Source organism: Nyctibius grandis, chromosome W, assembly GCF_013368605.1.
Source record: "Nyctibius grandis isolate bNycGra1 chromosome W, bNycGra1.pri, whole genome shotgun sequence".
Taxonomy (NCBI): Eukaryota; Metazoa; Chordata; class Aves; order Nyctibiiformes; family Nyctibiidae; genus Nyctibius; species Nyctibius grandis.
The window spans coordinates 9,161,360-9,177,724 of NC_090694.1; positions in this window are offsets into that span (position 1 = coordinate 9,161,360).

The following is a 16,365-nucleotide window of genomic DNA, read 5'->3' on the forward strand; positions in this document are numbered from 1 at the left end:
ATTTTGACTAGACCTTGAAAATATTTATGCATGAAAGCTACTGCTCATTCTCACCAAATCATTTATTATTGTCAGGTCCCCAAATAAGTAATTGAATCCTTACTAACCTTTAGAGGCAAAAAAAAAAAATATTTCAAATCAAGGCAACTGACTGAATAAGGCCACACAGGTCTGGTATGAAGTCTATCATGCATGTTTCTTGTTGCCTATTCTGTCATCAAAGATCTATTCTTTATAACCCAGTAGCTGATGTGGAGAAGGGAATTTCAAACCACATGAGATGTATCTGCAACGGCTCATAAGGCTAGGTCATTTTCAAACACACTGATTATGTCAAAAATGTTAATTTTCAATGAGTGCTATGTCATCTACTGTAGTTTGACTCCTTTGTTACGTATTTTTCTTACCCAGTTCTGGACACAGAAGAAAAGCAGATGGCTGCAAACATAAACTGTCACCACAACTACTTGTTTCATGAACAACATTTACAACTTGCTCATGACTGGTTCTGGATAAAATACTAAAAATGTCTTGTTGGACTTAGCCTGTCTTTGGCTGAGAATATTCACAAAAGTGATGTTGTAAATTAATTTTATTAATTTTCAGGAAAGGTAATAGCTGCTAAATAACAAAGTATTAAAAAATGCATGAAATTTCTGTCAAAATTACTCAAAGTAACACAAGTTACTTTTTCTCAATCCCCAGTGTTCAACAGCTAGGATGGCATTTTCAGTTGACTCATCTTTTTAAATGCACAGACAATTTAAATCATGATTTGATATTAAAAAGAAAGAGTAGAACCAAGGGAATGCCCATAAACAGAACTCCCCTTAGTTTCCAATCACTTTCATCTTATGCCATATGGCAAAGTGGAGTCGAAAACTCAGCACGACTGGCAGGCTAACAAGTATGGGCTTTAGCAAAGCAAGGGTGGAAGAAGGAAGTCTGCCAACAGAGCACCTCTCACAGAGATCTTTTTACTAATAAAACATTTCCTTCACACTGACCCAATATCATCCTGAACCTTTCCTTTAATTTTACATGAGGTAGAGGGTGAAATGCAATTGCCACAATAGAGGTGGTTAGCTATTTTTCAACAAAATATTATGTCTTTCAAAAAACTGAGCCTTCAAAACCAGGCTATCACACTCATGTGGAAAAAAAATATAGGGAAAAAATCAGAAATGTTGAAAAATCTTCTTTTGATGTTTTCTAAAAAAATTATGTTTTTTTCTGTTCTGATAACTGTAAGCAGAAAAGTCATAGAATCATATGCAGGTTGGAAAGAACATCAGGAGGTCCCCAGTGCAACCGCCTGCTCAAAGTGGCATCACTGAGGAGGTAAGACCACATGGCTTGGAGCTTTCTCCAGACTGGTCTTGAAAAGCTCCAAGGATGCAGACCACACAGCCTCTCTGGGCAACCTGCTCCACTCTGAACTGTCCCCATGAGGAAGAAGTTTTCCCTTTGTATCCAGTCTGAAATTGTCTTGTTTCAACTTATGGCTGTTGTGTCCTGCCCTGCTGCTATGCACTGCTGCAGAGGCCCTGGCCTCATCTTCTCAATAACCTGCCCATAGGTAGGGAAATGCTGCTCTGAGCCTTCTCCAGGCTGAAGCTGCCCTGTCTCTCAGGCTCCCATCACAGGGCAGGTGCTCCAGCCTCTGAGCATCCTGGTGGCCCTCCACTGGGCTCACTCCAGTTTGGCAATGTCTACTTTGGATTGGGGAGACCAAACCAGAGAACACAGTGTCTAGGTGTTGTCCAAAAAGTGCCAAGTTGAGGGGAATTATTACTTCCCTCCATCTCCTGGCTGTACCCTTGCTCATACAGCACTGGATGGTGCTGGTCTTTGCTGTTGCCAGCCCCCTGAGTGGCTTGCTCCTGTGCAGTTCGCTGTCTCCCGAAGCCCTGGGGACTTATCCACAGAGCTGCTGCCCAGGCAGCCAATACCTAGCCTGGACTGTTGCAAAGGGTAGGGACTCTGCCTTCCCAGGTACGACTAGCAATGCACAACTTTGCATTTTTCTCCTGATATGCCTGTTTTCTCCTGAGTATAAGAAAAAAAGCTTGGATGATACTGTCCTTAAAGACTCACAAGCTTGCTTTATCTCCTTTGCCCTTCAGAGCTGCCTCTCATGGGATCCCACCTACCAGTGTTCTGAATGAGCTGAAGTCTGTTACTCACTTTCCTCACTCCCTTCAGGATCTTGATCTCCACTAGTTCATGATTGCTACAGCCAAGACTGACACTGATTATCATGTTCCAAATCACATCTTTTCTGTTACTGAATAGGAGATCCAGCTGTGCCTCACCCTTGGTTGGCCAATCCATTATCAAGAAGTTACCCCTTACACCCTCCAGAAGTCTTCTCGACTGTTTGCATCCTGTCATGTTGCCCTTCTAGCAGATATCAGGGAAGTTAAAGTTCCCCCCAGTAAACAAGGTTTGTGATAGAGAGGCTTCCTCCAGTTGTTTAAAGAATATTTTGTTGATTTCCTCACCATGGTTGGGTGGAAAAACAAAATGCAACAAAATCCTCTAAAATTAAAGAAATGTTTTGATTGATAACAGTACATTTTTTCTGACTGGCTTTGTATGCTTTTTAGATTTCACCCTTTCATCTTAATTCAGATCAACAAGTTTATTTTAAAATCTTGAATTACTTCCTAGGACAAAAAAAAACAACTAAGTAAACAAAAGCCCAACAGCCAATCTCTTGTTTTCTCAACACATCTTGAAGAGCAGACTCCAGAGTAGTTCCCTGAAGAGAACTTAAATAAGCCATTGAAAGAGCCAGAGAAGAAAATCTGTGAAAATGGAGTTACGCCGTGAAAGCAGCCTCATTTTGTTCTCATATGGAAACTTTTCCTCAGGGTTAATTACCTTTTCTGCATCACGCTGCTCTCTACTACATAAATAACAGGTTTGCACTCTTTGTAATCTCAACTGGGTTTTTCTTTCCTAATGGCAAATGAAACATTAGGAAATGTCTCCTACATATTTTCTTTGCCTGGATTTCTGTTTGCCAGTCAGGACGTAGGGGAGAATAAATAGCCTAAAAGAGGACTGAGAAAGGACTAGCAAGAGAAATCTGGCCACAAGAGAGGAAACAATCAAACAGGCCAGGTCTGTTCTACTTATTGGACTCTGCTCTGCAGCTGGCAAAACATTAGAAAATAAACATTGTTTCCTGATATTTTAATTTCCCATTGGAGTTTACTATGGTAAACTTTGCTTTTGAGTAAGATATGTTTTGGGGATTTATTTGCTGTGTATAGCCAGAACAAAAAATTGTTAGGAAACAACCCTCACACACGCTGATTGAGAAAGTTTCCCTTTCTTCATGTTCAGATGACCTGGAAAGTCCTGTCAGTACTGTTGGGAAGAAACTGCATCCCTGCATAGAAAGACACATTTACTGGATACATTGCCACCTTCTACTGAACTTTGGAGAACCAAATCAACCATCACATACTGATAGGAACATTGATATGAATTGAAACAAAGTCTGTATATTATATAACACAAGATAGATGTTTGCTCACTGTTACCCAACTAATCCTAGCCATCACAACAGCATGTGGCAAACACCTGCCAAGGCCTGTCTGTGTCTTGATGTGCTCCTAGTCACTGAAGGAAATTTCTTGTAGCATCCTGTGGTAAACTAAAAAGCATAAAAAGCTTCAAATGACAAGATATTTGTCTCAAATTACATATAGACCTTGTCTCTTCCAATCGCAAGCTCTCTGTTTTTTTTTTTAAATACCCACTGAAGACTCAAGCAGTGTTCAACACTTTTCAAAAGCAAACTTCCTTCACACACAGAAGCACTGAAGGAGCCTATTTCTTCAAGACAGCCATCACTCAAGAGTGCCAAGGAATGAGGTCTTACCCATTCGTACGAAGAGAGACCCACTCAATCCCACTACAGCCCAGCAGCAGTATAGTAAAGGAGGACAGAGCTTTGAATCCCGAAGAAGTGATAACAATCTCCCTCCCTCCCTCTCACACCCTCCACTTCAACAGTAGCACTTCAGTTCGTTCTTCCCATTGTCCTTTCAGACATTTTTGTAAACACAGACAAAAGTCATTATTCTGAATTTATGCATCACAGACTTATTTTGCCCACTGAGGACATCTGAGCAGCCATTACTTCATAAAAATATGGGTGGGGTGAGAGGATTTTTGGATTAACTGCAAATAAACTAAGAGTTAGCAATGCACAGTGCCCAGAATGGAAACAATCCTGTCCCCAGATAGCACATTTTGTACAACAGATTAACTGCAATTACAGTTGTCTTGGAAGTATAGAAAAAATAATAGAGCAAGATAGAGTGAGCGAGATAAAATACCAGATTGTTCCACATTGAGACATGATGGGAGTTACCTCTGCTAAGAGGCCTGTGATGTCTCTGCAGGACTTTCCAAGGGCTGACTAATAATGTTTCCTAAATGTTCATCCATTTCACTGATAAGTCCTTAAGTTTTTATATACAAACCTTTCTAATGGCACTACACTTCATGTATTCCAGTTAATCTTGTAATCAGATAATTTCCTGCATTTTCCATTCTAGTCCTCCAAAAGAAGAAACAAACTACCATGTGGGAGAAATTACATGCATAAAGTAGAAGTGCTTGCTTTGCAAATAGTAATGCAAACACTGGAGAGCTTCATTTTCCTACCAATCATGATTTTTGCACTAGTTAAACTGTATGTGCTTGTCCTGGTTTCACTGGGATTTGGTTTCAGTTTGTGGCCAGCCATGGTGATCAAGGCCCTCAGCAGTTAAATCCAGGGCAGCTGACCCTGTCTGGCCCACAGGTGTATTCTATATCATTGACATCAAGCTCACTGTAAAAGAGAGGTTTTGCAGGGAAGAGGTGGGGCTCCTCCCTATTGATAGAGCAACTTGCTAGTGATCTGTGGATAAGTATACTTTTGTCTGTTTTGTGTTGTCGTTTGTATTGATTTCTTCATTTCATTAAAATCTGGTTAACTTCATCCTCCAAGTCTCCATCTCCTTTTCCCAATTCCCTTCCTCATTTGGGGAAGGGACATTGGGTGAGAGGAAAAACTGCTATTTTTTACCTCTGGGTGTGGGCTAAATGAAGACAGTGCTTCAGTGAAATTATTTCCAATTTAAATGCACAGGAGAGGAGAGTCAAGCTATCACTGCTCATCCTTTTGATCTCCAAATATTTCTTTATATACTCAGTTTATTTAAGTGTAAGCTCAAGCACAAAGTAAACTAATATCCGTACAAGGAACACACTTGCACATATGTAACAAGCCACGTAAGATAAAGACTTATACAATTATACAGGTATTTGTTCAGAATTACACAAACAACAGAAAATGTTCTTCACATTAAAATATTTTTCTAATTCTATCCTGAGATTGTCACTTTTCTGTATGACTTTCATCATCCAGTAGAGACATCCATGTTTTGTAGGACGGTTGTCAACCTCAGGTCATTTTTACTTTGATAAATCTGGTCAGGCCTACTGGAGCAGACAGAGTTTGAATGATAGACTTCATCTTTTGAAGTACCCTGTCAGGAACACAAGAGTATCTCCAGGTAAGTGTCCAAGTTCAGATATGTTGCTGACCAAACTAAACAGCTTGCCCATTCTTTAGCATATATTCACCAAAGGCTTGTAATGAAGAGAAATGACATTATCCTCCTTTTACAGATGAGAACCTATGCAGGGAGATTAGGAAAAACATGGGCCAGGGCCTTTTTATGGCCTTGGATGAGATCTTGAGTTCAAACAGTAAACCATTTTTCTCTACTCCTGAGACAGGGTGGCCTCTTCTACCCTGTCTGTTGGGAACAGCCCCGATTATCTGGGAACCAAAGACATAATTGACCCAACTACATTCAGTATGATAAAGAAAAGATTGCTATGGCTTAATGGGGTATGACATTGTGGTTAAAAAATGGCATCAAACATTTTCAATAAGTGTGTGTCACGGTTTAAAGCTGGGCCGGCTATTAAACCGATGGCAGACGCTCTCTATCAACCCTCCTCCCCCTGCCAGAAGGGGAAGGGAAAGGGAAAAGGGAGAGAGACATGGTTTGGAAAGTTAAAACAGTTTTAATAAACTATAATAATGAAAAAGAGTATAGTAATAATAATGGAAATAATTAAATATATACAAATGTATACAAAACCAAGATTGAGTTCCCCCGATGATGGTCACATCACCACTGGCACTGCAGGGCAGGCTCCGGGAAAGCCCAGATCAGACCCAGTGATGGACGGGAACTGGATTCAGGAACACACGGATTGGGATTGAGGGCAGGAGAAAAACAGACAGAGTCCTCTTCGGACACCGGCCATAGCAGAAGAGAGCGAGACCCTTGTGATCCCTCAGCTTTATACTGAGAATGACATGTATGGGATGTGTTGCCGCTTGTCTGCAGCAAGCTCCGTTCAGTTGCTGGCTGGCCTGAGGCTATCCGCACCCCAGGGCCATTGAGCACTGACACCAATGTGAGGATGCAACAAATGGCGTTTATTTAACTGCGCAACAGCCTTATATAGTCGTCTTGTCCCATACGAACTCGCACAATAATGACACATCCTGCTCCTTTCGCCACGCCTACCTTCCGTTACAGCCCGAGATTTTCCGGTCGCCGTACCCTAATCTACCTACATTTCCCCCTCCCCATGCTTCAAGTCATGCAAAGTAAAGCGTATCGCTGATTCTGGAGCCTTGCATCAAAGCGTAAGCGTAGCTGGCGGATACAACATCCTGAGCCCAGGTTCTCCAGTAAGATTCCCCTGCAACTCCTGAGATGCAAAGCAAAAGCAAGCTAATCATAAGCGCATTGTTTAAAGCTTTTGTTTCACTCAGCAACGGCCGCCGTTCCTCATCTTTCTTGGCGCCCCGCCGCTTTACCAGACTCTCTGTACTGTCATGACTCCTCATGTCTGAAGGTCGAGGCTGGTGCTGTTTCGGCTTCCCCCACAGGTACTCCTGCAAAACATAAAGCTCGGACAGCGTACATATTACTTCGGGTTAGGATTTTGTTTTAAATCAGGGCGCAAACAGCGTGTAGGGACCCACTGTATGACATCATCCCGTTTGATGGCGGCATACCCCCTCCCGTGATGTAGCAGCTCCCAACCTGTTTCCCACTCCGCTGTCCCAGGGAACCGAACCTTGACTGGGGGGCCCACTTCTGGCACCCCTGGACCCCAATGTCGCTCAATTGGGGCACGCTCTTGGTCTCCCCGGGCAAAATGATTTAAAGAATAAAGAGGGCGATGTAAAATGTGAGATTGGTAGTTGACAGGAATTACGTCTGGGAATCCTTCCCCCTCCCCAAGAATCTTAATTCTGTGTTTTTGTTTCTTACTTAAACCTGGTTCCCTGTGTCTCGCAGAGCCCAGTCAGAGAATCCCAGCCTTGGTTACCCATAAATCCTGCTGTCTGTTGTTGAGCCACAAAGGTTGTATTGACCATTCGTTGCACAGTTTTCTGCAAACATGCAAACAAACAGGGTAACACAAGTAGGATAATGCCTATTATAAACATTCCCATAAGCAGACTCTATCTACAAAACATGCAGTTTACTTCAGAACATACTGTTATTCTCTATTATTCTAGCTGAAAGGAAAATTACTGACAGGAAAGCTGATTCTGTGTAAAGGTAACACAGATCAGGCCTTTTAGAGCCTACTCTGAGGCCTCTTGCTAAACCGTTGCTAAACCATCCGGTATCAATTTCCCCCTTTGGAAGTAGTTAGATTTATTATCTCACTACTTCCATATACTATTCTCAATGATTGCCTCAACACAACCCACGCAGATCCCTATGATAATTATAATCACAACTATATAAACTATTCCCTCTAATAATGTGGCTAACCATCCTTTTAGAAACAATCCACCGTACTCCTGCGCCTGTAGAGACAGAAACATAACCTCGACCCATTAGTAATAGTTCCCCTGGTCCCAGCCACTCGTTAGTACCTGGTTCCCTATACCACACTTTGCCTTTGTTTTGCACATAGCTTGCTCCCTGTTGAACTGCCTCCCAATGTATTACAATTGGGGGTCGCTCCTTATCTCCTGCTAAAGTTAAATGGTTAAGTACATAAACAGCTTTTGCAAGTCTCTCAGAAGGTTCAGTCTCCTCTCCCCCTTTTTGTTTTTGTAGAAGCTGTTTCAATGTACTATGAGCACGTTCCACAATCGCCTGACCTGTAGGCGAATGAGGAATCCCAGTGACATGTGTAATACCCCATAGTTGACAAAATTGACGAAAAATCTGTGAACAATATGCTGGTCCATTATTAGTCTTAAGTTGTTGTGGAACCCCAAGACTTGCAAAGCACGCAAGTAAATGTCGTTTGACATGATGACCTGTTTCCCCAGTCTGTGCTGTTGCCCATATTACATGTGAAAATGCATCAACAGATACATGAACATATTTGAGCCTGCCAAATTCTGCAATGTGAGTAACGTCCATTTGCCACAGTTGCAACGCACTCAATCCTCGAGGATTTACCCCTATTCCAATTCCCATGCGAATTTTCTGACAACTAGGACAAGCACTAACTAATTCACGTGCTTGTGCCATGGTGAGGTGAAATTGTTTCGCTAACATTTTCGCAGATTGATGAAAGAATTGATCAGATAGGTGTATTTGTTCAAAGAAATTTGGTGATATTTGCGTATAGGATACAAGTGTGTCTGCTTTATTATTTCCAATGCTCAAATTTTGATCAAATTGATGACTACGAATGTGGGTGACAAAATAAGGTATCTCTCTGAGGTTTATTGCTTGATGCAACTGTAGCAAAATGGTGTAAAGTCGCATATTTCTTATTGGTCGTATAAAAGCCCTTTCAATTCAATTTACAATGCCTGCTGCATAAAGAGAGTCTGTTACAATATTGACAGGTAAATCCTTCCATTTTACAAAAACCTGATATATCGCAAAAAATTCAAGTGTCTGCAATGAGTCCTCAGTAAATTCCTGAGAATTTACAATGTTTCCATTGTCCATCCTTTTGTCAGGTAATAACTGCTGAATGTGATCGCTTTCCTGCATCAGTAAAAACAGTTAGTCCAGTCATAGGTATCTCTGATCTGATAGGTTTTTCTTCCCAATCCTGTTTGCAAATAAACTGTAGCTTTTTATCTTTTGGCAAATGTGTTAACAATTGTCCAGTAAAGTCCTGTAAGGCCATTTGAAAAAGAGTTGACTGATTTGTTAACCACTGTAGATATTCCTTTCTGATAGGTAAAGAGATAGCACCTGAGTCTAGTCCGGTAATGTCTGTAATCCTTTTATGCACTTTGACAAGCAATTGTGCTATTGCTTCCACTCTGGTACAAATTGTTGTTTTAGGATGAAAAACCAAAGAGTCCACTCGAGCATTGCCTTCTGCAATAAACCCAGGCAAATTAGTATGACTTCTTACATGTAAAACATAAAACAATGCAGTTCGGATTTGAATTTCTTGCCACAGAGCTCGCAGCAATTCAAAAACACACTGATTACATATATGCTCTATAACAGATCTATCCAATTGCTTTATAATGCCAGCTACATATGCTGAATCAGTAATCAAATTAAAGGGAATGGGAAAATTCTGAAATATTTTTAATACAGCTCGTAATTCTACCACCTGAGGTGAACCCTTTTGTTGTACTACCATAGATTCCCACTTGCCGTCAGAATACCAGACAAGGCCCGCCTTGCCTCTGTTCCCAGATCCATCCGTAAAAATGGTAATTCCATCCACAGGAGTGTCTGCGCACCACACTCCTGTGGCAATTGGAAGTTCCGCACTCAATTTTATAACAGGATGGGAGGGCAAGTGGTAAACAACCTGTCCCGAGAAATTCTCCATGGCTGTTTGCAAAGCAAAGCTATTAGCCATACACCACTCAAAATATTGAGCTGCAATAGGAACGGTTAGTGATGCAGGGATCTCTGGCCACAAGCTCCCGACATCGCATCCGTCCTTTGATGATAATCTGTGCCAATAGCTCTGTAACGAATCTGATCATTCTGAATTCCATTGACCAATTATTGCATACGGAATTTGCCTATCAAACAAAGTGATAATTTGTATTTCCTGATTCAAATCAATACGATGTACAAATTTGGAATGTAGCCTGCTTTCTATTTCTGTAATCAGTTGCTGTATCTCTGAAGTAGTGTGTCGTGGCGTTGTTAAAGTTGTGTCCCCTGCTAACAATTGAAATATAGGCTGCAATTGTGACGACGTAAGCCCCAAGTACGGCCGCAGCCATAACTTGAGCCTTATGTTCCACAGTACCCACTTTTGCACATGCCTTTATCATAGCATTCAAATCTGGTTTTCCAGGTAAAGCTTCAATGATCTTTTGACAATCAGCATTAGCATTATCCCTGTTTGCCACAGGTCCAAGGCTTGGCAGCCGCACAGGTTAACCCCGTGTGGAAACACCAGTCCTGCGCTCCCTGTGGTTTGGGCTGCGAGCTAACTGCTTAGGCCTGGAACTGGTTGGGAAGATTCATTTGTGTCAGCATACAGTTCCCCCCGCTGCATTCTGCAGCTGGTTGTTATCAGCTGACCTTGAGCATTATACTGAGACCTGCACAGCTTCACAAAATGCCCCAGCTTCCCACAGCAATGACACATCAAAACAGTTATCTCTCTCACTCAGCTTCAACCTCTTAAGGCAGTTTTTCTTAAAGTGACCTTCCTGTTCGCATGTATAACAACGATGAACTACCTTAATTGCCGCCGCAAAAGTTTTTGCTAAATGCTCCATCTGAAATGTGGTGGTTCCTACTTTCTCACAAGCATCCATTAGCTCAGTTAAGGTGGGGTTACGATTTGCCATCCCTGCAACAACTTTTCTGCAGTCCTCACCTGTGTTGTCTTTCGCTAACTGTAGTGGTAATGCTTCTTTTACAATTTTCCAATCTAACAGTTGCCAAATATTTCTCCCCTCAGGACCCGCACCCACAATCACCGGATATGCCCGTGGAATCACAACTCCTTCTAATAACGCATCTCGAATGATCCCTTTCCATTTTACTCCTCCCCCCCCTTCCCCCGTATACGCGGGCGGACGCTGATTCTCTCCCTCACCTCCCACATTACCAGATGGACGCAAACCTCCCCCCCCGCCCTGATCTAAAGGTGGAGTAGGGATTTGCAAAGGAGGTTGAGGTGGCCCTAATATTTGTCCCGAACACAGAGGGGGGTTTTGGGGAGACATAGTCACGTGTCCCGAGGCGTTGGCTGTACGATGCTGCTGCAATTCCGTCTTTAATTCTTCCAGTCGTCTACCAAGCTCTGTCATGTCAAGTTCGTGTCCATTTCGTGATGGTAACAGTCCTTTAAGTCCTTGTGACTCTGGTACTGCTGACTCTGTAAATGGATAATCCGGTAAAGGTGGGTACAAAGCATGTTTACCCTCCTTCTTGTCCTCCTGCTCAGCCTCATCCGTAGAGAGATCAATGAGAGGAGGAGGGGGTTTCGGAGGGGGTTTCGGCCAAGTCTCCTGTTCAGCGTCTGAATCAATTAGTCCAAATCGAGTTCGTGTTTTAGGGCGCACTATCAGTCCTGATGGATCTGTATCTATTTTACTCGCTCCCCACTCCTCAGCTTTTTTCGGAGCCGTCCGTACCCACGGTGATAAAGGAGCTGCCACCGGTACAGCCACCGGGGCCGTGGGAGGAGTTGGTCCCGCAAACAGTGAGGGGGTAGTAGGCGCTTGCGGTCCTAAAGCCATAAAAGATGAATGTGTGACTTCTCTCTCTGCTTTTATTCCTTTTAACGCTTCACTAACTAGCTTCCATGTAGCAGACAATTTAAAGGCTTCCTTATCACCACTTGACACCGCATTCCAGAGAGAGTCACCAATCTTCTCCCATAAAGGCACTTCAAAGACATCATTAAAGGTTGTAAAATGTCCTTTATCTTTTGCCCAAAACAGTAACTGCTTTAACGCAGCTTCGTCATATTTAATTCCTCTCTCAGAGAGTATATGTTGGAGGAGTTTCACCACTGTCACTTCTGTCTTGGTCAGGGTAGACCCCATGTAAACACGTCCGAGCCGCATCCCATGTCGCCCAGTCCTCCCGCGCAGCCCGTAGCAGCCACAAGATAACTCCCCATGTTTTTAATTCTTTGGCAGAACCCGCTGCCATAGCTCGCTCAGCGAGCTGCATCGAGCACCGCTCCCAGGTATTCGGCTGTAAACAATCAGCCGGTCCTGCCACCGCCCCCCCTTTAACGAGACGGTCCACACACTGGGCTACATCTTTCGATTTCACAGAAATCTTAAATTCCCCGCCCAGTAACGAAATCACCTTTATCAAGGTTTCCATGGTTCGCGAACCCACTCCGACCGCCTGCGGTCCGCCAGCCCAGCAATCACGTCAGGGTCACCACTTGTTGCCGCTTGTCTGCAGCAAGCTCCGTTCGGTTGCTGGCTGGCCTGAGGCTATCCGCACCCCAGGGCCATTGAGCACTGACACCAATGTGAGGATGCAACAAATGGCGTTTATTTAACTGCGCAACAGCCTTATATAGTCGTCTTGTCCCGTACGAACTCGCATGATAATGACACATCCTGCTCCTTTCGCCACGCCTACCTTCCGTTACAGCCCGAGATTTTCCGGTCGCCGTACCCTAATCTACCTACAGGGATGGAATACCTCGTTGGTCAATTTTGGGTCACCTGTCCTGTCCGCTCCTCCCTGGAGGTGCAACCCTTCTGTGGCTCTTCACTCGTAAGCAGTGAGGAATTTAGCAGTGACCTTGGTTTCTTTAAGAATAAGTACAGCAAGAGCCTTTCTGCATAACATTCCTACTGGTACCTCAGTGATAACTATAAACTTTGAGCATTATCAGTCCTAGAAGCAGACACTGCCTACAAAACATGCAGTTACTTTCAGAAAGTGCAGTTACTTAGAAGAGACTTAGCTGAAAGTAAAAATCACTGAAAGGAAAATTGGTTCTGTTTTAGTCCAAACCAGGACAGTGTGCTAACTAGAATAAGAAATACTACTATTTTGAACAAAATCAATACCTCACCTGAGACAAACATCTAATGTAAGTACTGAATTGCACCAAAATGAGTAGATAAAAGATTACTCATAATCCATGTCAGTGAATGAAGAAACATGAGTTCAGAGAGGGCTTCCCAGAGACGAAGAAAACAGACAAGACCACTGGTCACCTACCGCAGTCCAGGGTCTAATATTGAAGGAAAGCATCAGGACACTGACCTACAAGTGGTCCCTTGGATCTCACATCCTGGATATACTTTAAAGTGAAAAATAGCAGAAAAACTGAGAAGGAGCCTTGCCATTAACTGTGATTCAGAATTGCATTTTACTGTCTATATTATAAAACAATTTTTTTTAAAACCTTGGTACAGTTTTGTAAACCAAGTGCTTTACCTTTTATTTTGCCAGAATAAAACCTATATTATTTTTGGCCCCAAGTTTTTCTGGTCTCAGAAGGATGTCTAATTAAAGGGACTCTCCTTATGCAATATGTCCAAAGCAAACTGTGCATGTTGGTAGTCCCAGTGCAATTGCACCCCATGATGTCTGAGGAACCTAGAGACTGGGGTGTGCTCCCCATCCTCCAGAAAGGCTTTCTGGCAGATCGACCACGTCCAGGTGCTGGATTATGGGGACAAGCTCCCCTGGCAAACAGAGAAAAACCTTTTTTTGAGGAGCAGAAAGCAGAGGAAGAGTTCACAGCACAAAAAACACGTCTCTTAAAGTCTAAACGAAGAAATAACAAGAAAGAGCTGGTATATAATTTGGTAGAGAATGGAATGAAATCTGGCGGTGATGTTTTCAGAAGGATGTGTGAAAGGTTATAGATCTGAGTGACAGAAATATTTATCATGAGAGGAGAGGAGCAGTTAGTTACCTTGCAGCAAGACACTTGCAGAGCTCTGTATGTAACTTATTAAATAGGGAGCAGGGACTTGACTATGGTGTGAGGAGCAATACTGGGTATTAAAGCCATAATGCTGATGGGAAGGTATTAGATAGGATGGAAGGAAAATACCAAGGAAGGAGTTGTGGTTCCTGACCTTCACACTGAAGTTTAGATTAGAAATAGTGCTAAAGCAAGTAGGGTTATTAATCATATTAAAGACAGTGGTTGACTGTCCAAGTCCATACACCTTCTAAATCTGTAAGGAACATTTTACTTGCACACAAACTGTTGGCCACAAGAACGGAGTGAAATACATTGGCTACCGGCATACTGAAGACTGAGATAATGTCATGATTCCTGTGTCCCTAGCCTCTGGGAGAGGGAATAAGTTCCTCTGCCAGTGAACAAGGTGAGACAGCCACCAAGGCTTCTATTGTCCACTTGGTCAGTAATCTGAAGGTGAAAACCTCAGATTACCTCAGAACCACCTCACCCAGCTGATGCCTCCTGAGGTTTCTTGCAGGTGTGGCATCACAAGCCTGCCTGAGGCCACTGTCCCTACTCCCCATGTGGTTGAGGGGAGGCTGAATTACAAATGTGAAGAAATAGTTCCATAAACCATTTTGGAGGAAATTCTTTGTGTTTCCTATAAAAGGCAACTTACACTTCAGAGAGAGGCTATGCACTCCAACAGGCCTCTTTCAAGTGAAAGAATTCAATTTGTTTGTGTTTAAAAAAAGAAAAAAAAAAAAAACACCAGAAATGGTAAAGGGGCTAAGTCTCTGTGTCCTTTAGGGCAGAGCTGTTCCAAACCTTTCCCTTGGTTTCTTTTAACGTGTGAGTTACGCTCCAAAAAAACAATTCTGTAGAAATTTCACATTCCTACAAAATCTGTCTGCTCCTTGTGCGTCTTTGAGAAGTAGATCCTGCTTTTTCTGACAAAAAAAGAATGTTTCGCTTCTGTTAGCACTGCAAAGCATTACAGCATGGAACAGGGAACTAGACTCGGGCCATCCTTGTGCATCGGCAACAGCACTGTCACCTAATTTGCACACACAGAACAATTATTGCAGGCAAGAGTACAAGAGGCAGCCTGGCTTTTAGATTCCAGCTTGAATGTGAAGGATTGGCAGTAGAAAAAAAAAATCTTTTGATTCTGAGCAAATGTGATCTGAAAGTAGTCTAGAAAGAAGCCACACCTATACCTCTTTTTATAGTAATAATATATATAAAGCTAATAATCAGCAATAAATAAGATAGAACCCCAAGAAATATTCTCATAACACTAGATTTCCTTTTATCCAAAAATTCATTTCATTAAAAAAATTTCCAGCTTTGATTAATCAATCAGTTCTATTACTTTGACTAACTGACCCCCGACTGCAGTTGACAATATATACTTACATAGCTGTGTTCATAAATAGAAATACTATTAGATCTCAGAAAAAAAAAATCAAAACAAAACAAAACAAAACAAAGAGACGAAGATATTGGGAAATGGAAGTTACAACAAGGGGGTAGAAGAAACAGGAGAGTGAAAGGTGGAACGTACATTTCAGAGTGGTTATGATGTTCACTGAAAAGGAATGTATAAAGGAATTTAATTTTTGAAGTGGAAATATTTATGAAAATGCTGACTATTAAACTTTAAAACCAGAAATTACATTTATGCTTCTTTTCTGCTTTTATTCAGTGCCTATATTTAATGTTCTTAGATGGAGGGCATACACAGGGATTCAGAATCTATATCTGCACAGACTTCACTCCTATTTTTTTCTTCTTCTGCTGGTATTATCTTTGTGGAATATTATGTTTGCAAGGGGAAAATCTTTTTGCTATTAACAGAAATAACTAACAGAGGGAAACAATCTAAATCAAGCTGTATGATCTGCATTTTGCTCTGCTGATTGCTACAGATTAGTGCAACAAAATTTTCTTATCATTTGGATCAACAAGGAAAATATTTTTCTTTGAGGACAGACATCCACCATAGCCAGATATGATCACAAAGGGAAGGACAACAGGACAGGCAGCAGGACCATCGCATCAAAGACACTATTACAGATTCCTGAATTCTAAAATGGCTCAGTCCAAACATAATGTAGAAGTAGTGTTATGCAGAAGGCCAGACTGGCCTTCATATAACTCTTCACCTGGTCCTCAAATGTGGCCTCCACGCTGAAAAACATAACTGACTAGTTTGAGCCAAGAACTTACTGACATTCTCTGTGACTGGACAGAGATAAGGACATAACCCACAGTGATTAGCAAAGTGCCACTGAAGTGAGGTCATTTACAAAAGTGTATGAGTAGACACATTTTTCAGTTCTACAGTCTATGACCTAAAGGTCTGTAAGTTTGACTCCTGTCCATTTCCAAACAAAATGTGGCTTCATTTGCTAGTGAATACATAACCATGACTCCAAGTTTGTCTATTAT